At 39.8% G+C, this 16,826-nt stretch overlaps 1 pseudogene; it reads right to left on the bottom strand.

Moving 5' to 3' along the window:
* Nucleotides 1–1,696: 1,696 nt before the first annotated feature.
* On the bottom strand, nt 1,697–2,016 carry LOC132519449 (HIG1 domain family member 2A-like; annotated as a pseudogene).
* Nucleotides 2,017–16,826: the final 14,810 nt, after the last annotated feature.

Genomic DNA, 16,826 nt, shown 5'->3' with positions numbered 1-16,826 from the left:
GTGCTTTGAGTCTGTTATTGCATCTGCATTTTATGAAAATCTCATATTTTGGGTTTCACAGATGGACTCATTTGAATTAGGTATGCTGAAAAGAGTTTTTCCAAATTGTATTATGTAAAAGGCTAATGCAGCAGACTTGACTCAAAATTTTCTGGAACAACGATTAGGCCCAAAGATTCTTAGGATGAAGAAATAGTTGTGGTGAAGAACACCCAGAGCTCCCTCAGGTGGGAGGGGCAAGAGTCCTTCTAGGAAAGGCACGGTTCTTACCTCAAAACAGGTCCATGAAAAAAGCCCATTGTCTTTCTCACTGACTGACCCAAATTTCTCCGTGCAAAGCAAATAGCTTATGAAATTTGCTTTTAATTTTCAAATGAAATGCATTTGAGTCAACATCCCAACATACCAGAAAACAGAAAGGAGTTTCATGACATTGAGTGCACTTAGTGCACATTTGCTGCAAAAATTTCATGGAATGGTGTCAACTGCTTCAGAAGAGAAACAGTTTTAAAGAAGAAAAAAGACCCTCAGATATTTTTAGGCCTTCCTTTAAAAAGTGGACAAAGTGACCCTAGGATCCTGGTGAAAATTTGTCTTTAAAAGTAGATGTCAGAACTTCTTAGCTTCCTTCTGTTTTTTACTTGGAAGAATATAATTCTTGTTGTAGTACACAATTCCTGTGAACATATATTTGAAAGAAACATAAAATCTTTGAGGGAGCAATGTACTCAGAAAGGAAAAAGTATGGGGGGGTATTGGGTGGATGGGATAAGGGAGGAAAGAAAAGCTGAATGGGGTAAAATGAATAGTTTCTAACACACCTCAAGATCCAACTTAAAAAGCAGTTTAGGAAAAAAATAAGAAGAATTGGTCATTTTTTAAGACTATTTTTTTCTATTCTGGGCAAGAGAAGTAATGGGAACATGGGATATTATGATTATTTCTTTCTACCTCTCTCTTCCTCTCTCCAACCTGGCCCCCATCTGCCCTTCCTTCCTTCCTTCCTTCCTTTCTTCCTTCTCTCCTTCCCTCCTTTCCTCCTTCCCTCTTTTCACTTTTTCTACCATAATAAACTGAGGAAAGGACATCATCAAGGAAGGGCATATAGGTGGACCTATGAAAAGCAAATTGAGTTACAGTTGCTCTTTGGTATTAAGAAAGAGGTGCTTAGCCTGAAGACCCCTCAGCAATCTAAGGATGAGGTTTGGTGGTTTATGAATTCCCAAAATTGTCAACACGTGCCTATTTTCATTTTTTAAGGGATAGAGTGAGCTCTCATCTTTCATCAGATTCTCCAGAGGTTCCATGGCCTAGAAAAGTGTAAGAACCACTGATATACAGCATTTGAAGCAAAAACAATAGTTAGACACTATTATAATTTTTAAATGTTACTGTAGTATACTATGGTCTATGGTTTTCTTTCTTTCTTTCCTTTTTTTTTTTTTTACAAGTGGATCAGAGTTTATTAAGTAGGGAGTGGAGAAGGTGCAGCACAACTAGAAGTATGCAACGCTCAAACTGAACCGAACCTGAGATTCCTGAAAAAATCTGTCGGTTACACAATTGGCTACTTCTGACACCACTGATACAGGGTCTTGTCAGGGGTGATGAGGGAATAATGCCAGTGGCAGGACCGGCGGTTGCTCCTGTAACTGGGAACGATCTCCGCGGAGCTTTCAAAGGCCAGGCCACCGACTCAGGGTCGAGATTTCAGTGTGGATGCAGCCAGACCCGCCAAGATGGCTATGACCATGAAGCCCTGGGGGCAATTCGGGTGGGCATCATGAGCTGGGAGTGCTGGTTCTGACCCTGGTGGAAGCAGTAGAGGCCGTAGGTAAGGGCAGCTGCTGTGCCCAGGCAGCCTGTGGGTTCCATTGGGTTCTCGCGGGTCTTGCGAAGAAACTTTTCCTTGAAGCTTTCTGAAGTGCTGTGTACACTGGGGCGAAAGCCCTCAATGACTGGGGGCTGCGATGGTTTAAAGGGTGCCTCTGGAGTGACAGGGCCAGGAGTCGCCATGTTTCAGGCTACAGCAGTAGGAGAAAATCAGGACACTAATATGGTTTTCTTAATACACATCTTTTTCAGTAAGTTTTAGATTGTGATTTTTTTTCCAGTTCGTTGTTTGTCCTTTTTTTTTTAGTTGTGAGTTTTTCATGTATACTAGTAAAAGAGGATTTGTTTTCTACTTGAAATTTTGAATCTCAATAAAATTAATGCCCAAAATTTGTGGGAGACACAGAACTTGCATAGACTAAATGATCTCCTCCAAAGTATTTTTTACCTCCAAAGGGAAAGATAGCAACTTCAAGGTGGAGAAACCCAGTAGACACCACTTACCCAATTGATCAAGATTAACATCACCAGTAATGAAACATTATTACACTGTTAATCCTTTGATAAGATTCCTTGAGAAGGCAATAGCATAGTTTCTGTGATATTCTTGCCAAAAATACAGAACCTTATTCCAATCAAGAGAAAAAATTCAGAGGAACCCAAACTGAGAGACATTCTACCAAATAACTGGCCAATAATCTTCGAAAATGTCAACATCATGAGAGACATGGAAAACTGAGGAGCTATTATGCATCAGAGGAGACTGGGGAGGTATAACAACTAAATGCAAGGTGGAATCCTGGTAGGATACTGGAACAGGAAAAAATGTCAGTGAAAAAAACTGGTGAATTTTTTCTTTTTTTTTTTTGTGGCACGCGGGCCTCTCACTGTTGCGGCCTCTCCGGCTGCGGAGCACAGGCTCCGAACGCGCAGGCCCAGCGGCCACGGCTCACGGGCCCAGCTGCTCCGCGGCACGTGGGATCCTCCCGGACCGGGGCATGAACCCGCGTCCCCTAGCATCAGCAGGTGGACTCTCAACCACTGCGCCACCAGGGAAGCCCAAAACTAGTGAAATTTTAATAAGGTCTATAATTTAGTCAACAAACCTGTACCAAGGTTGATTTATTAGCTTTGGTAATTGTACTATGGTTATGTAAGATATTAACAAAAGGGCAGCTGAGTAAGGAAAGGGTATACAGGAACTCTCTGTAAGCCTGAATTACTAAGTCTTCTATAAGTCTAAATTGAGTTCAAAAGTAAAAAGAAAAAGAGAGAGAGAGAGAGACAATGGATTCTCAATGACATCCTCTTAACATTTGGGTCCAGCTCTGCCTGAAGTCTGAGAATTTTCTCCTAACATTGTAGTTAGGTGAGATAATACATGCCCCTTTATCTTAAAAAGATTTAAGCAAAATAAAATTCTCTATCTTAACTTTGTTACTCTGAACAACTTGAGCCCAAGAATATATAATGTCCTGAAAAAATGTTGTTGCTTTAATCTTTCCTCCTGTTTTGATTTTGTTGGGTTTTGATACCAGCTTCCTGACTCTAGAGTGCTTTATTCTTGACCTTGAGCACAGATCATATCTCTGTGTGACTTCTAGACATGGGTCACTGACATAAAGTGCCTGGCTATTTCTTTTCATAACTTCCGTAATTATTAGAATATCAGTTATGACTCTTCGGCATTAAATATGAATACATGGCCTTTTTTCTTTCTCATAAGTTTTGTAGATCTCTTCTTAGTGGTAATACTATATTATTTACTACCAGATATCTAATAACTATCTGTGCAGGAGAATGTATAGCTGTCTTACACTGTGTTCCTCTGTCTTTCATTGATTTAAATACTTGAGTGACTACTGTGTGTCATAAAGTATTTTTCAGCAGAGAATAATACAGGTAGATTCTCACCATCCTATCTGTATTCCTACCCACAGGAAGGAGGAAAGAGGGAATGCAGGATAAGTGGCTTTGCCTTTTAGGAATCCCTTGGAGGTTGCATCCATTTCAATTCTGTTGACTTCTCTTAGCCCAGACATCATCACACGGACTCACCTCCTTTGTGCCAAAAGGAAGCAGAGAGATCAATTCTCCTGCTGAGCAACCTTGTACTCCCTAAAACTTGTGATGGTGGGGACTATTATTTTAAAGAAGATGGAGAGAATAGGAAGATCTCTGCCACAATGGATTTTAAATGCGGGAGTCATGTATTCAGATCTGTGTCTTTAAAAGTTCACTTTAATAGCTTTGTGAACAACAGAGCTTAGTGGAGGCAAAAGTGGAATTGAGGAGACCAGTTAGGAGGCTACTTGCAGTTCAGATGGCAGGTGATGGTGGCTACTCGGTGTTGGCAGGGTAAGTGTTCAGTTTTTAACCACTAACTCTGTGAATTTTCACTTGGATAATGAAATCATTGTAAAACTTAGAGCATTTATTATAATTATGATCATCTTCACATAATTATTGTTTTCTCCACCTGGAGGTTGATCACATTATTATTATATACAATGATTTTATAAGACAATAATAAATAAGTGCTTTATTTTGGCCACCAAGCTAATGGTTCTTATTTACTCTACAACATGACATTAGCTGGGAGATGAGTTAGGAATTTTTTGTGGTAGTGCAAGTCAGAGATAATAGTGGCTTAGACTAGGGTTGAAGCCAGGCAGATGGAGAAAAGATGAAAATTTCAACAGAACTGGCAAGTAGAATGTGAGAGAAGGGAGAGAAAGAGGAATTAAGAACAGCTCATAGGCGTTCTGCCTTGATCAAATTGGTGAACATTGTTGCCATGTACTGAGCTGGAGAAGTTTGTAAAGAAATGAGTTTTCAGGAGCCAGTGAGAGTCAAGATTTCTTTTTCATTTATGTTAGGTTTGAGATCCAAATGGAAAACAAAATGGATGTGTAATAGGTGATTAAGTATAGATGCTTGGGGCTTAGGTGTCAGGTCGGGGAAAGATAGTCTATAAACTGACTGGGAGTTTCTGCTACAAAGATGCTCCTGGGAGGTTCAAAGGATGAGATGAGGCAGATAAACCTAGGAGAAAAGTGGGAAGTTCCAGGGGGTCTGTTCTGCATAGATAAGAATGATGAAGAGTCTGAGAATGAGAGGGCTTAGTTGTCTGCTTAACTAAAGACTCTAGTCTTAGTAGCATTCACAGTGGAGAGGTGTTTATTCTCCACAAAATACTTAGATTTTTATCGCAACTTTACATAGTTGAGTGGATATTGGTAAGAGTAGATAGGGATGCACTTGACTTCCTTCTTTCAGAATGGGCTTCAAAGAATGCACAGTTCAGAAGCCTCCAATTTCTGTCTTTTGTGTAGTTGCTTTTGGCCAATGGTGTCTTTCTTCTGAATTTCCCAGACATGCTTACTGAGACCTAGTATACATTCAAAGTCAGCTGATATTTTCATCAGGATAGCTTTAGTAGAACCTGGTAAACATAATATCATAATGGTTGCAGGCTTCACTTGTGCATCCTTGAACTTGAGACTAGGTCCAAAGACTTGAAAGGAATACTCTGAGCTCTTCAAAGCTGACCTCTCACCAGGTAATGACGACACTCCAGTTAGTCAATGCCCAGGAGGAATTTGGGAATGATGAAGTGTTATTTTGCAACGCTTGCCACTTGGAACGTTTTATTTGGTCTCCTGTAGTCTATTCTTGTGTCTCTTTCCCTTCTCACTCCTTTTCTATCCAATTGTATCACTTTTTAACAGTTCATCACAAAGGGAAAGTAAGAATTGGATGGTCTCCCTCTTGTTTTTTAACACCTTTGACTAAAAGTAGATTTGTGACTGTAATCACTTCCAGGAAGGACTTGCATTGGGTGCCAGTAAATTGACTCTTGCTTCCAAGTATGCAAGTGTGTAAGGGCATGGGGGTGGGAGAATGAAGTGGGGTTTTGTTTTGTTCTTTTTTTTCCTGCTGCCAAGACTGTGCTAATTGCCTGTGCTCCTGGTCTTTATTTGGGGCCACCAAATCTATCTGATTAAACATTTTAATAATGCCCAAAGCTTTTTATCACAGGCTCTCTCTCTCACTTGCTTCTAAAGTTCCATGTCATTTACTTACAAATCCATCATCCATCTATTCATTTTTTGTTCAGTCATTCATCATTTATTCACTGGGTACATATGTCTGCTCTGTACTGTACTGAGAACTGTAAGAACTTTAAGAGGTGGTTTTATAGTCATTGCTTCTGTAATGTTTATGGTTTTTAGGGTGATATAACGTCCATGTATTAACCATCTAAAATATAATTCTAAGGCAATATTTGATTAGATTAGTGGTGGGCTGGGTGTCTCAAGTTATGAATTCAGAATAACGTTATTCAAATTCAGAATAATGGAAAGTCTGTGGTGGGAGTGGGGTTAGTCGCCAGTAGCTTTTCAGAAGAGAAAGTCTTGTTGTGGCCTTGAAGGAAGCTTAGGGTTTGGGTATGTTATTTAGTGTGTATGTCACAAACCTTCACCAAACTCCAGTTCCTATTTACCGTGAGAGTGAGAAAAGTTCTGCAGAACTTTGTTCTGATCCTTATTATTATGTTAAAAGTTATTCATGAATTTCTGCAGTGTGTTTTGCTTATTATATTCAAGTCTTTTCTCCCCATACGAAACATCTTAATGGCAAGGTCTATTTCTATCTGATCTTAGTATCCCCTTGTCTAGTGGCACAATACTGTGCAGGTAGTAGACACTCATTAAGGTGTCTAGAAGGGAGATAGCCCATAGTGTTGAAGGGCATAAACTTTGGAGCCAGGATACTTGGGTTCAAATCCAAGTGATACTCACTTCTTCCTAGCAGTGCACATGGACAGATTACTTAAACCTTCTGTGTCTCAGTTTCTTCTTCTTAACCTGAGGATAATAACACTACCTGCTTCATAGCATTGTTAGAAGGATTAAATAAGGTAATGTATATAAAATGCTTAGAAAATTGCCTGGATGTTATTATAATCATCATTATCACCATCATCAAATGTTTATGGGGATAAAATGGAAGCAAAGGAAAGAGGACATAGATGGGTAGTTTAGGTAAGGTAGGGATAACAGATGAAATATTGTAAGTGCTAGGCTGAGTAGTTTAGTAGATGGAGGAAATCAACATTCATGGGGTGAGGTGGCTTTAGCCTCAGGTCTAGGGGCTGAATCATTCAGAGTTAGAGACTCAGGGCCACATCTTGGTCAGGTGATGGCAGAGGAGGAGACTCTAGTTACATATGGCCAAGAGGGCAGATAGCCAGCCATGAAAAGCCTTTACATATTTGCTGTACTGAGGGCTTTTATATCAGAAGAAATGTTTATGCCCCCATGTATTCAACCAATATTAATGGAGGTATTTTGCTAAGTAGGGTTATAAAATTAAATAGCTTAGTCATTTTATTTGACCTTATGGGGTTTATTGTTTTGCGGGTGGCCAGATTTTAAACAACTTCAATTAAGTGTGATGTATGTGAGGACAGGGAAGCACAGAGGGCTGTGGGAAGCATCTCCCAGTCTCTTTTCCTGCCCATTCCATGCTGCCAACTGATGCTCTTGGGAGCCTTCAGAATCTGGCTCACATCCTATCTTCCACCGGAAGTCATTGTTGACAGTATCATTAATTTTATTTTCTCTTGCCTTAATTCTATCATTCTACAAAAATGCACTGACATTCTAAGTTTTCATATTCTTCTGAGTTTGTACAGCTTTCACTCAAGAAGATATGGGAACAGAGTTCTGGAATGCTAAGTTTACTTCTGTTTCCCTGTGTCCTTTTCTGAAAATCCTTCTGGAATTAGGAATTGATTTCTTCAGAAACATACTCATTTTTATCTTCTCCCAGAGATCTTTTGAAGTCTCAGGTGTCTCTCTGAGTTAGCATTCAGTCATCACTTTCCACCCCATTTTTAGTAGAGTCTTCCCTGTATCCTTGCTCTTTTAATGCATTTTTAAAACTTAAAAAAAATTTTATTTATTTTATTTTTGGGTGCATTGGGTCTTCGTTGCTGCGTGCGGGCTTTCTCTAGTTGCAGTGAGCGGGGGCTGCTCTTCGTCGCGTTGCACAGGCTTCTCGTTGCGGTGGCTTCTCGTTGCGGTGGTTTCTCTTGTTGTGGAGCACGGGCTCTAGGCACGCGGGCTTCAGTAGTTGTGGCACACGGGCTCAGTAGTTGTGGCTCGCAGGCTCTAGAGTTCAGGCTCAGTAGTTGTGGCACACGGGCTTAGTTGCTCCACGGCATGTGGGATCTTCCCGGGCCAGGGCTCAAACCTGTATCCCCTGCATTAAGAGGTGGATTCTTAACCACTGCGCCACCAGGGAAGGCCTCTTTTAATGCATTTTATCTTCCTTTTATCTGGGAGAGCCAAATCCATGATGAAAGTTGGGAGGTCGGATATCCTGGCACTATGAAGAAGCAACCAGTTCTGGGTGTCATCTGCAGTTGACTTTTTGGTGATGAGTGCATATCTTTTGTTCAAAGCAGGGCCAAGAAGGTAAAGATACATTTTTGCTGAACTACTGAAAGTCTCACTTATTAATAGAAGCAAAAGAAATAAAAGTCCAGTTCTTATTACAAAAAGAATGAATAATCTTAGTAAACATTGTTAATAAAATTGAAGCCTTAAACAATAGTCTCTTTATCTCCTTGAACTTGATGTGGTGTGAGATTGGAGTCATAGAGCAACATATCCAAATTAACAACTGCAGACCTTCGAGATGCATGCTCAAAGTGGTCAGCTGCAAGAGAACTGACTTTTACAACATGGTGAAACAGGCGATTATCTATTGTCTCTTATACTAAGACTAATCTTTGCACTGACTCATTTTAGACCCCCTCTCTCTCTGGAGAATATCTTCTGCACAAACTGTAAGGTCCAAGATAGTGATGATCTGCTAAACATATGCAGAACAAATGGTTGAAGAAACTGTCTGCCCATTTGATTGTTACATTACTCATTTCTGCCATTTTGCTGCCCATGCAAACACGAGGCTATATAAAGCCAGTCTTTGGGTCATTCCCTATGTTGATTCATGGAGGGGAGGCCCCTTTGCATGGCTGCCTGTGGAGGAGTACAGGGACCAGCATCCTCAGACAATGTTGACTAAATTTCTGGCAGAGTGCTTTTAAGGAGTAAGAAAAGAGTACCATGATGTCATTCAGGTAATGTCCAAGTTACATTTTCAGTCTACCTAAGGTAGTTATTTGGGAGCTCTTGGGAATGAACTGCAATCAAAATTCTAGAAGATTCAGTCTACGTTCTCTGCCAGCCTAGTGTTGGAAAGTCTTGTCCTGGACAGATATCTAGGAAGCAAAGAGAAGCTGAGGAGTACAAAAAGTAAATACTAGAGATGAAGGAGACCTTGTTGCCCTCAGTTGTTGCTCCCTCTGTCATCTCATATTGTAACCAGTGACCAAAATTTGCAGTTCGAATTGTTTTAATCCCTTAGTGAGGTAAAGCACAAACGTTTGCATGCAGATATTTCTTAATCCATCTCTTATGCCATAGATCCAGAAAAGAAAAAAAGAAAAAACCCCACAATACTATAGAAATTGAGTTTTCAGTCCTTCAGTTCACTGAGTTTTGGAATAAGTCATATTCAGTTAGTGCATCCTTGCATTAAGTAGTTCTAATAATATCAGGATCAAAGCCAGGAGAGTTGAAAAGGTCACACTGAGAACCTGTGGTGTGTCTACCACAGCATTTTCCTGTTTACATTTAGTTGAATTTTAAGTGGGTTCATAATGAATGGGTAAAACCACTATACTGTTTCTGCCACTTGGTTTTAATTAGTGACTGGGAATAAAAAGGGTCCTGGTTTAATTTAGCAATGAAAGTGTTAGTTTGAAGCTTGAGAAGAAATGAAACAATATACTGTGTAAGGTTTTATTTTATTTTGGGCTACTTTTCTCTCATTTCTTCGGATTTTTATGCAGTAGTTTTGTGCCATGGACTGTGCTGGGGACATAACATCCCTGTCCTTGTGGACCTTACATTGTATGAGATCACTTTATGGTTCAGACTTAAATAAGAAGTATTTCCGAAAAGAAAACTCTCCAGGAAAAATCCTGATACTTATAGTAAAACAAATGAGAAAGCATATTGGATTTAACATGCTCTATTCACTGTGTCCATTTCTACAAATTACCATTTTTCCAGCCAAAATGGTTTTCCACTCTCATTGAAAATATTGGTTACTACAAGTATTCTGTTAAGATATTATTCAGTATAAAAAATACCAAACAAACTCTTAAGTCATTAAAACACATAATTTTTATATAATGTGTGCAAGAAAGGGCACATAACAAAACAATACTTGTGACTTTTTAGTTAAGCGGCAAGGAGAGCCCGAAGGTAGCAAGGATTCTGAGTGAGGCTTTGCACGGAGCTCAGGTATTTAAATGAAAAGAGCCTTTTAAAATTTTGGCCAAATGGCTCTACCAGCCTTGTTTCTCCCTTTCCTCCTTCACTCTTTCCTTTTATCTGGAAGATGTTAGTACAGAATAAATACATATTGGTGAAATGGCTTTGCTTTTTATGGTTTCCTAAGGCTATGACTATTTTACAGAGATTCGTTCCACTGGAAGTCCCAGGTTTCCTGTTTTTATTACCCACACTTCACACGGTGCTTTAGACCAAATTGGCCATTGCAGAGTTTGGAGAACAGTCTGCTTTACACAGTAAATTGCACTGCTACTTCCCTACCCATCTCTCACGGCCCACGCGCTGGGGCTGATCAGATACACAGTCTCCAACACGGAAGAGCCCGTCAGTGCCTCACTTTCTGTCTATTTTTGAAGTTAGCTCCTCCTGAAATAGTTTTACTTCAGTCACGTTCATTTGGCCTAGAGAGTGGATATCAGGAAACAGGCAATTTGGAAGGAGAGATGACTATCGAAATGTAATTTCCCTTTCAGCAAGAGGCTCTCCTTCACAGTTTGGACTGTCCGGCCCCCGACCACAGGTGCCGAAGGCTCAGTAAGGAGTTCACGTTGCCTAGTGAAACTGTGACAGGGGAAGCACACATCTCTTCATGCAGCCAAATCATGATGTTAGCCAGATGAAGTCCCTGACGAGCTCTTGTAAATAGAATTTCCCTTCTAGAGTGTCAGCGTACTCAGCAAATACTCTGCTCCACGTGCGTGGTAATTTAGTTCCTCAACAGCAGGAGAAATGATAATACGTACACAGAGGTTGATAATAACCAGTAATGAGTTAGACACAGCAGATAACCCCAGCGCAGAATAACCAGGCAGAGGAGGAGGGAAGGTGAGAAATGACAGTCCTTGCGATGAGACCATGGTGTAAGCTGGGAAGTGACTGGGGAGTGATGGTGTCCCTGTGTCCACCCTGGGCAGGGAAGCTGTGCGCTCCCTAGGTTAATTGTCCAGAGTTGCAGCTCGTGGCCACTCGTCTATCTTCCCAGCAGACACAAGAAGTGTCCTGGCCTCAAAACTCCTTGAAACGATGAATGTTGCTTTTTTTCCTTCTGTTATTGTAACTTGACAATATGTCAGGAACTTGTTTAGTCCACAGATGGTGGAGAATTTGGAAAAACAAAGCTGAAAACAGTTCAGGCACTGTCAATGCAGATCTTCCAGTCTCCAGACATTTCTGGAACTCCAAGGGCAGTGTCTGACATGTTATATTGACTGCAAACTTAGACGGTCAGGTTATAATGTGGGAGGTATTGTTGTCCTCATTTTATAAGCAACAGAGGAGAGATACTTCTGTAGTAGACAGCGTTCTCAAATCTAGGAGGATTTGTGTCCTAATCGTGTACCCAATATGATGACTCCAAATATTTGTGATTCTACAAAGCCTTTTTACAGTTTTCATCACCTCCTTGTTTTCCCTGGCTGTTTCCTCCCTCTGGTATTATAACTGGGTCGTGATAAAGGTACCAGAGAACCACACACAGGAATGAGTAAAGAAAATCCTAATTGATTCAGCATTTTGGAGGAGGATGTGATCTATCTGAACACATTTCGTTTGGGTCGCCTTTCCCAGTCCTCTTTGACCTGTAGCCAAAAAAAATAAGTTCCGTTGAATTTACAATTGTGTCCCTCTGCACCTAAATGGTTTTACTGGCTTGTGTGTGTGTGTGTGCGCGCGCACATGCCTGTGAGCATGGGTGAGGGTTTTGTTCTTGTGATTCCATTTTATGGAAGTTCTGTGGAAATGCTAGCGTATGCCATCAATTGTGATAAACACAGCTGTTAATCATCAATGCTTCTGTATTGCTTTAAAAAGAAAACAAACTTGAGAACTGTCACTGATTCTAATGATTTACAACACCACGATTCATAGGCGTCTGAGATGACTGTTTGCAACACATTTGGATCGTCTCCATTTATTGTTTTGCTATATATCCATCATAGAATTAAAAAAACATTAAATTTATCCACAGGTGTCTCTAATGGTAGGAAAACAATTCAAATCCCTATGAAATGAAGAAGTGAATGAGAGGGTAAGAAAGAAAATGTGCTATTTATGCCATCCCCTGAGTAATAAAAGAGTAAGCTGAAAAAGAGAGGGTCAGTGTTTTTTGTGAACATCATCTGGGTTATGAATATGTTCATGGTTGACATTGTTTTCAAGTGCATATTTGAGAAACTAAGCATCCTGTCCTCTCGTTAGGTCCCTCTGCACTTAGGAACATACATGGCCATGACTGGGGAGTGGAGGGTAAGAAGATAGCCCCTTGCATCCCTCACATATATTTCTTTTCTCCCAAGAGTACAGGACTGGGGGCAAACCCCAAGAAATTCCATGCTTTTGTGAGATATGACTGGTTAGCAGGTGAGGTAGAAGGAGAAGAAAACGGACTTAGTGTTCTTCTGAAGTATAAAAGGACAGAGATGGGATGAACGGAATCCTGAAGAATCAGTAGAAATGTACAGGTAGAGGAAAATATATCCACACGTTTTTGCTCCTTAAGTCATAGGCCGGAAGACTGTGATCCTAAATTTCCATTCTTAGCTCTTGAATATTCTTAATCAACTCTTTGAATGGCCTTGTTTATACTCCATTTATTCAATAGTGATTTATTGAGAAATCTGAGGGACCTGTTAGTTTGTTTCTTGCTTCCTGTTATGGAAATGACACTTTCTGCTTTGGTAGGGTATTGGGACTGCAGACTGGTGGCAGGTAGAAAAATTGGCAAATATGGGCAAGTTAGAATTGTATCATTATAACTAATTTTTAAACTTTTGGTATCCACTGTATCAAATTTCCCAATATAAATTACATCGATATTTTTCCATATATATTGCTTTATTTTAAACAGCTTGGGCTGATAGCATCTAGTTAGTATACACCAGTGTATAAATATTGGTAGTAAAAGTATTTCGGTGATTACAAACAGCTGCTGCTCCAACTCCCTGAGGAGCTCCCTGCTGCAGCTCATGCAGCCCCTCCACTGGGACCCCCACCTCTGCTCGGTTCAGCCATTGAATAACACCCAATAGAGCAAGGCCCTCCAGAGACCCTGTTACTCTATAGGAGCCTTATTTTGCCTGGTTGGTGTCTATGCCATATAAGTTGTTAAGTATTTTGAATATCACACTTGCACGAAGGAAGAAAGCAACACACACACTTGCATCAATTAGACAAGCGTGAGTGTTCAAGATCAGGTTCCTGTGCTTCAAGGGCTTTACTTTGAAGGAACTTACTATATGTATGTGTTTTGTAATCAATAACTCTTACCCAAACTTAAGTGCCCTTTTGATAGTAATGTTCTACCTTAAGTTAGACATTTCTTCATAAAGCAACTCAACGTGTTGGAGTAGCAGGTATTTATACATTGTTCATTCAAGGTAGTAACAGCAAGATGTTATTCTCCACATTTTGGCAAACTTCTAGGCTTATGTTGGTGAAGTGCATGCAGGCTTAGAAATTAATCACAGGAGAAGAATGCTAAAATAAATATTCCTCTGGGCATGTAGTACTAATAACGAAACAGAAAATTTTGTTCAATCCGTGCACCTCACCCCATCGTGCAGTCTGTGCCTCGTTAGCCTTAAAACACATTGGACTCAGATATGTGCTTTCATGGTAAGGAAGACAAGAGAGTATTTACAAGTCAGCGTGGATCGTGAATCTGCAATGAATTGGACCCATCTCAAGTCTGTTCTTCAGGCCTTAACATATCATAAAAGCCTAGAGGCAGAAAGAGATGAAGCTATGGGGGCAAATGGAAAGTCAAATGTACAAAGCCAAATAGTTCTAGGGTTCAAGCAGTCTTCCAGAGAACAAATCGAATTTAGCAATTTAGCAATTCACAACTGCAGAGAATTCTGAATGTAGTTGCAAGTTTTCCAAGGCGCTCTACTTTTCTTTTCTTTTTTTTTTTGGATTTATCATTTTTTCCACCATAGGATTAGTTTCTCAAGCCACAAAACAGTTTTATATTTGAACCCTTATACTATCTATTTATGATGTTTCCATGATAAAACATGTTTTACATGAAGTCCTTTTGGTTTTACTAGGGTGTAAATTCCTTGAGGACAGGTGTTATCTCTGATCCATTTTTGTATCTGTTATAGACTCTAGCATTATGCCTTCCAATATTGAAGCTGTTGATAAATGTGTGACACTGATATGAGTTTGAGATAATATCAATGAGTTCTTTGAATTCAGCGAATGTCTGGAGCTCATGGTACAATGTCTGATATAGAGTTAACATTTGCCTTCATTGTAGCCTCCGTGATGGGCTTTGCTGTGTGCATGTACAGATGAATCTGGGTATTCTGGTATAAGTTTATATATGGGAATGAGATTTTGTATCATAAATACATATTTAATTAGAATATAAGAATCTTCTATAACCCTAAGGTGATTAGTGTTATTGAAGAAGGATTCTATAAACCTTATTCCTCTAAAATATTTGAGTCATCAGAGTACTGCTAATAAAAATTCATGACCACTTAATGAAACCAAAATTATTATTTCAACCTATAATAATTTGAAAATAAAAGACATTTCCAAGAAATATTTTTAAATTGTGCATATAATTCCAAAATCCTGAAAAAGAAGATGTAAAACTGTAATGAGAGAAGGACAAAAAAATGTGTGTGTGCTTATATTTCGGGGCATCAGCACAATCATGGTAAAAGAAACAGGATTTTAGGTAAAGGGAGAAAGGGAAATGACAGCTGTCTGAGTCATTCTCATTATTAGGGTCTTCTCATGTAATTACCCTGCATTTTACTTTACTTTATCATCCCTAATAACTGTGGTTTCCTGGACGGTTCTTTGTTACAGTCTTTGGTTAGACTCATGGGCTAGATTCATGCACAGCTCACACTGGAGCTTTTCAGCTCTGTTTACCCCAGAGGAATCTCTCAGAACTCCTTTCCCTTGGCTCTGTCACAGAACAATATTCCACTGGAAGAAAAGTGCTGGCTGGATCCCCGTTATCACCTAATTCTCTTTCATTTGATGAAATCCTGGATCCCTCTTTCAGAGAAGCAGTCAACAGACCGAAGTTGAAACAGAGTAAAGTTTATGTGAAACTAAAGTGTGTGTGAAGTTACGCTTATTCTGTGGCATCCTGGAAAGCGCCAGTAGCTTTTGGTCACTGCGTGTCTGAAACTTGTTCATCAGAAAGCGAGTGCTTGATGAAGAGAATAAGAACGCTTTGCAGTTTACACAAATTTCTTTCATGTTACATTAGTGAGGCAAGGCTTTAGAAATGAGAAGACATGGGTTCAAGTCAGCAGTAGATGCTCTTGATGCTGTGTGTCGTATCCCCTAGACCCACCTGAGTTCACCTGCAGCTGTGATGGACAGTTTCCAGTACGCTAAGTGCTTCTCACCTCCTGTTCTCCACGACTCACCTGAGGATTTTCACTGGAGCCCTGGGAGCTTTCTCTGCTGCCCGAAAGTGCAGGGGAATTAAGGCCACCGTGAACAACCCTCAACCTGTGGAGATGGGGGATGGTGGATAGATGCCCAGTCTTCCAATTCTATGGTGGGAGTATTCAGAGGCATGTTCTATACGGTTTCTAAGAGGGTACCCAGCAAGACTGGGCCCCAGATGCCTGCAGAAGTAACCCACTTACTCACACAATCTATATTGGACTTCTTCCTTCCTTGTCTCACTTTCCCAATTCCGTCACTTTTGTTTCTGAGGATCAATTCCCAAAGAAGTTACCTGCGCCAAGTCTTGTCTTGGCATCTGATTTGAGAATCCAAAGTAAGACATGGTCCTAACTATGCAATTACCTGGTACTGAGGCTCTGAGGAGGTTATTTTATTTTTCTGGGTCTAAGTTTTTTGACCTATCAAATGAGAGTTGGGCTAAATTGAGAATTTACTTAGCTGCAGAACTCTTTTTTTTTAATTAAATTAAATCTTACACAAAATCTTATAAAAATAAAAGTGATGAACATGTTTCTTAGGTAATTTAAAGCTTTTTTTATCTGTTTGGAAGACATTTCCTTGTTTATGGATCACTGAGGTATATTCTTGGGTTCTTGCAAATCCTCATAGCACGATTTTAAAATAATTGGACTAGAAGATCTTTAAGGCTCATGTAGAGTTTGAAATTCTGGGATTCTAACAGTGGATAAAGGTCTGTAAGGAGCACTCTACTTCAATCCTGATCTCTGAGTTATTTTCCAAAGTCTAAACCCACTGAGAACCAGTTTAGACTCTTTCTTCCCCATACCATGTATCTTCCCATCACCAAACGGTTGTATGTGTACTCGTACATGTGCATGTGTATTTGTACATTCTAAAGAAAGAGTCAGAAATATAATTTCCTAGCTTGTGGCATGCCATAATTTTCTAGGAATTTTAGTACAAGGACTATAAACTCTGATGATATGTTGGATGAATATAAGGGCAAAAAAGTAATCCTCGTTAATTTTTTTTTTACTTCATCGTAAGAACTTTCAGACTTTTTAACCTGTTATTTCATTAAAAGAATATATTCAGTAATACTTTTCAGCTTTAATGCAGATGGAAAATATATATTTCAGGGAGCCTGTGTGCTGT

The sequence above is a fragment of the Lagenorhynchus albirostris genome, chromosome 4 (assembly GCF_949774975.1).
Source record: "Lagenorhynchus albirostris chromosome 4, mLagAlb1.1, whole genome shotgun sequence".
In the NCBI taxonomy this organism is placed as follows: domain Eukaryota; kingdom Metazoa; phylum Chordata; class Mammalia; order Artiodactyla; family Delphinidae; genus Lagenorhynchus; species Lagenorhynchus albirostris.
This window is presented reverse-complemented; position numbering and strand designations above follow the sequence as displayed.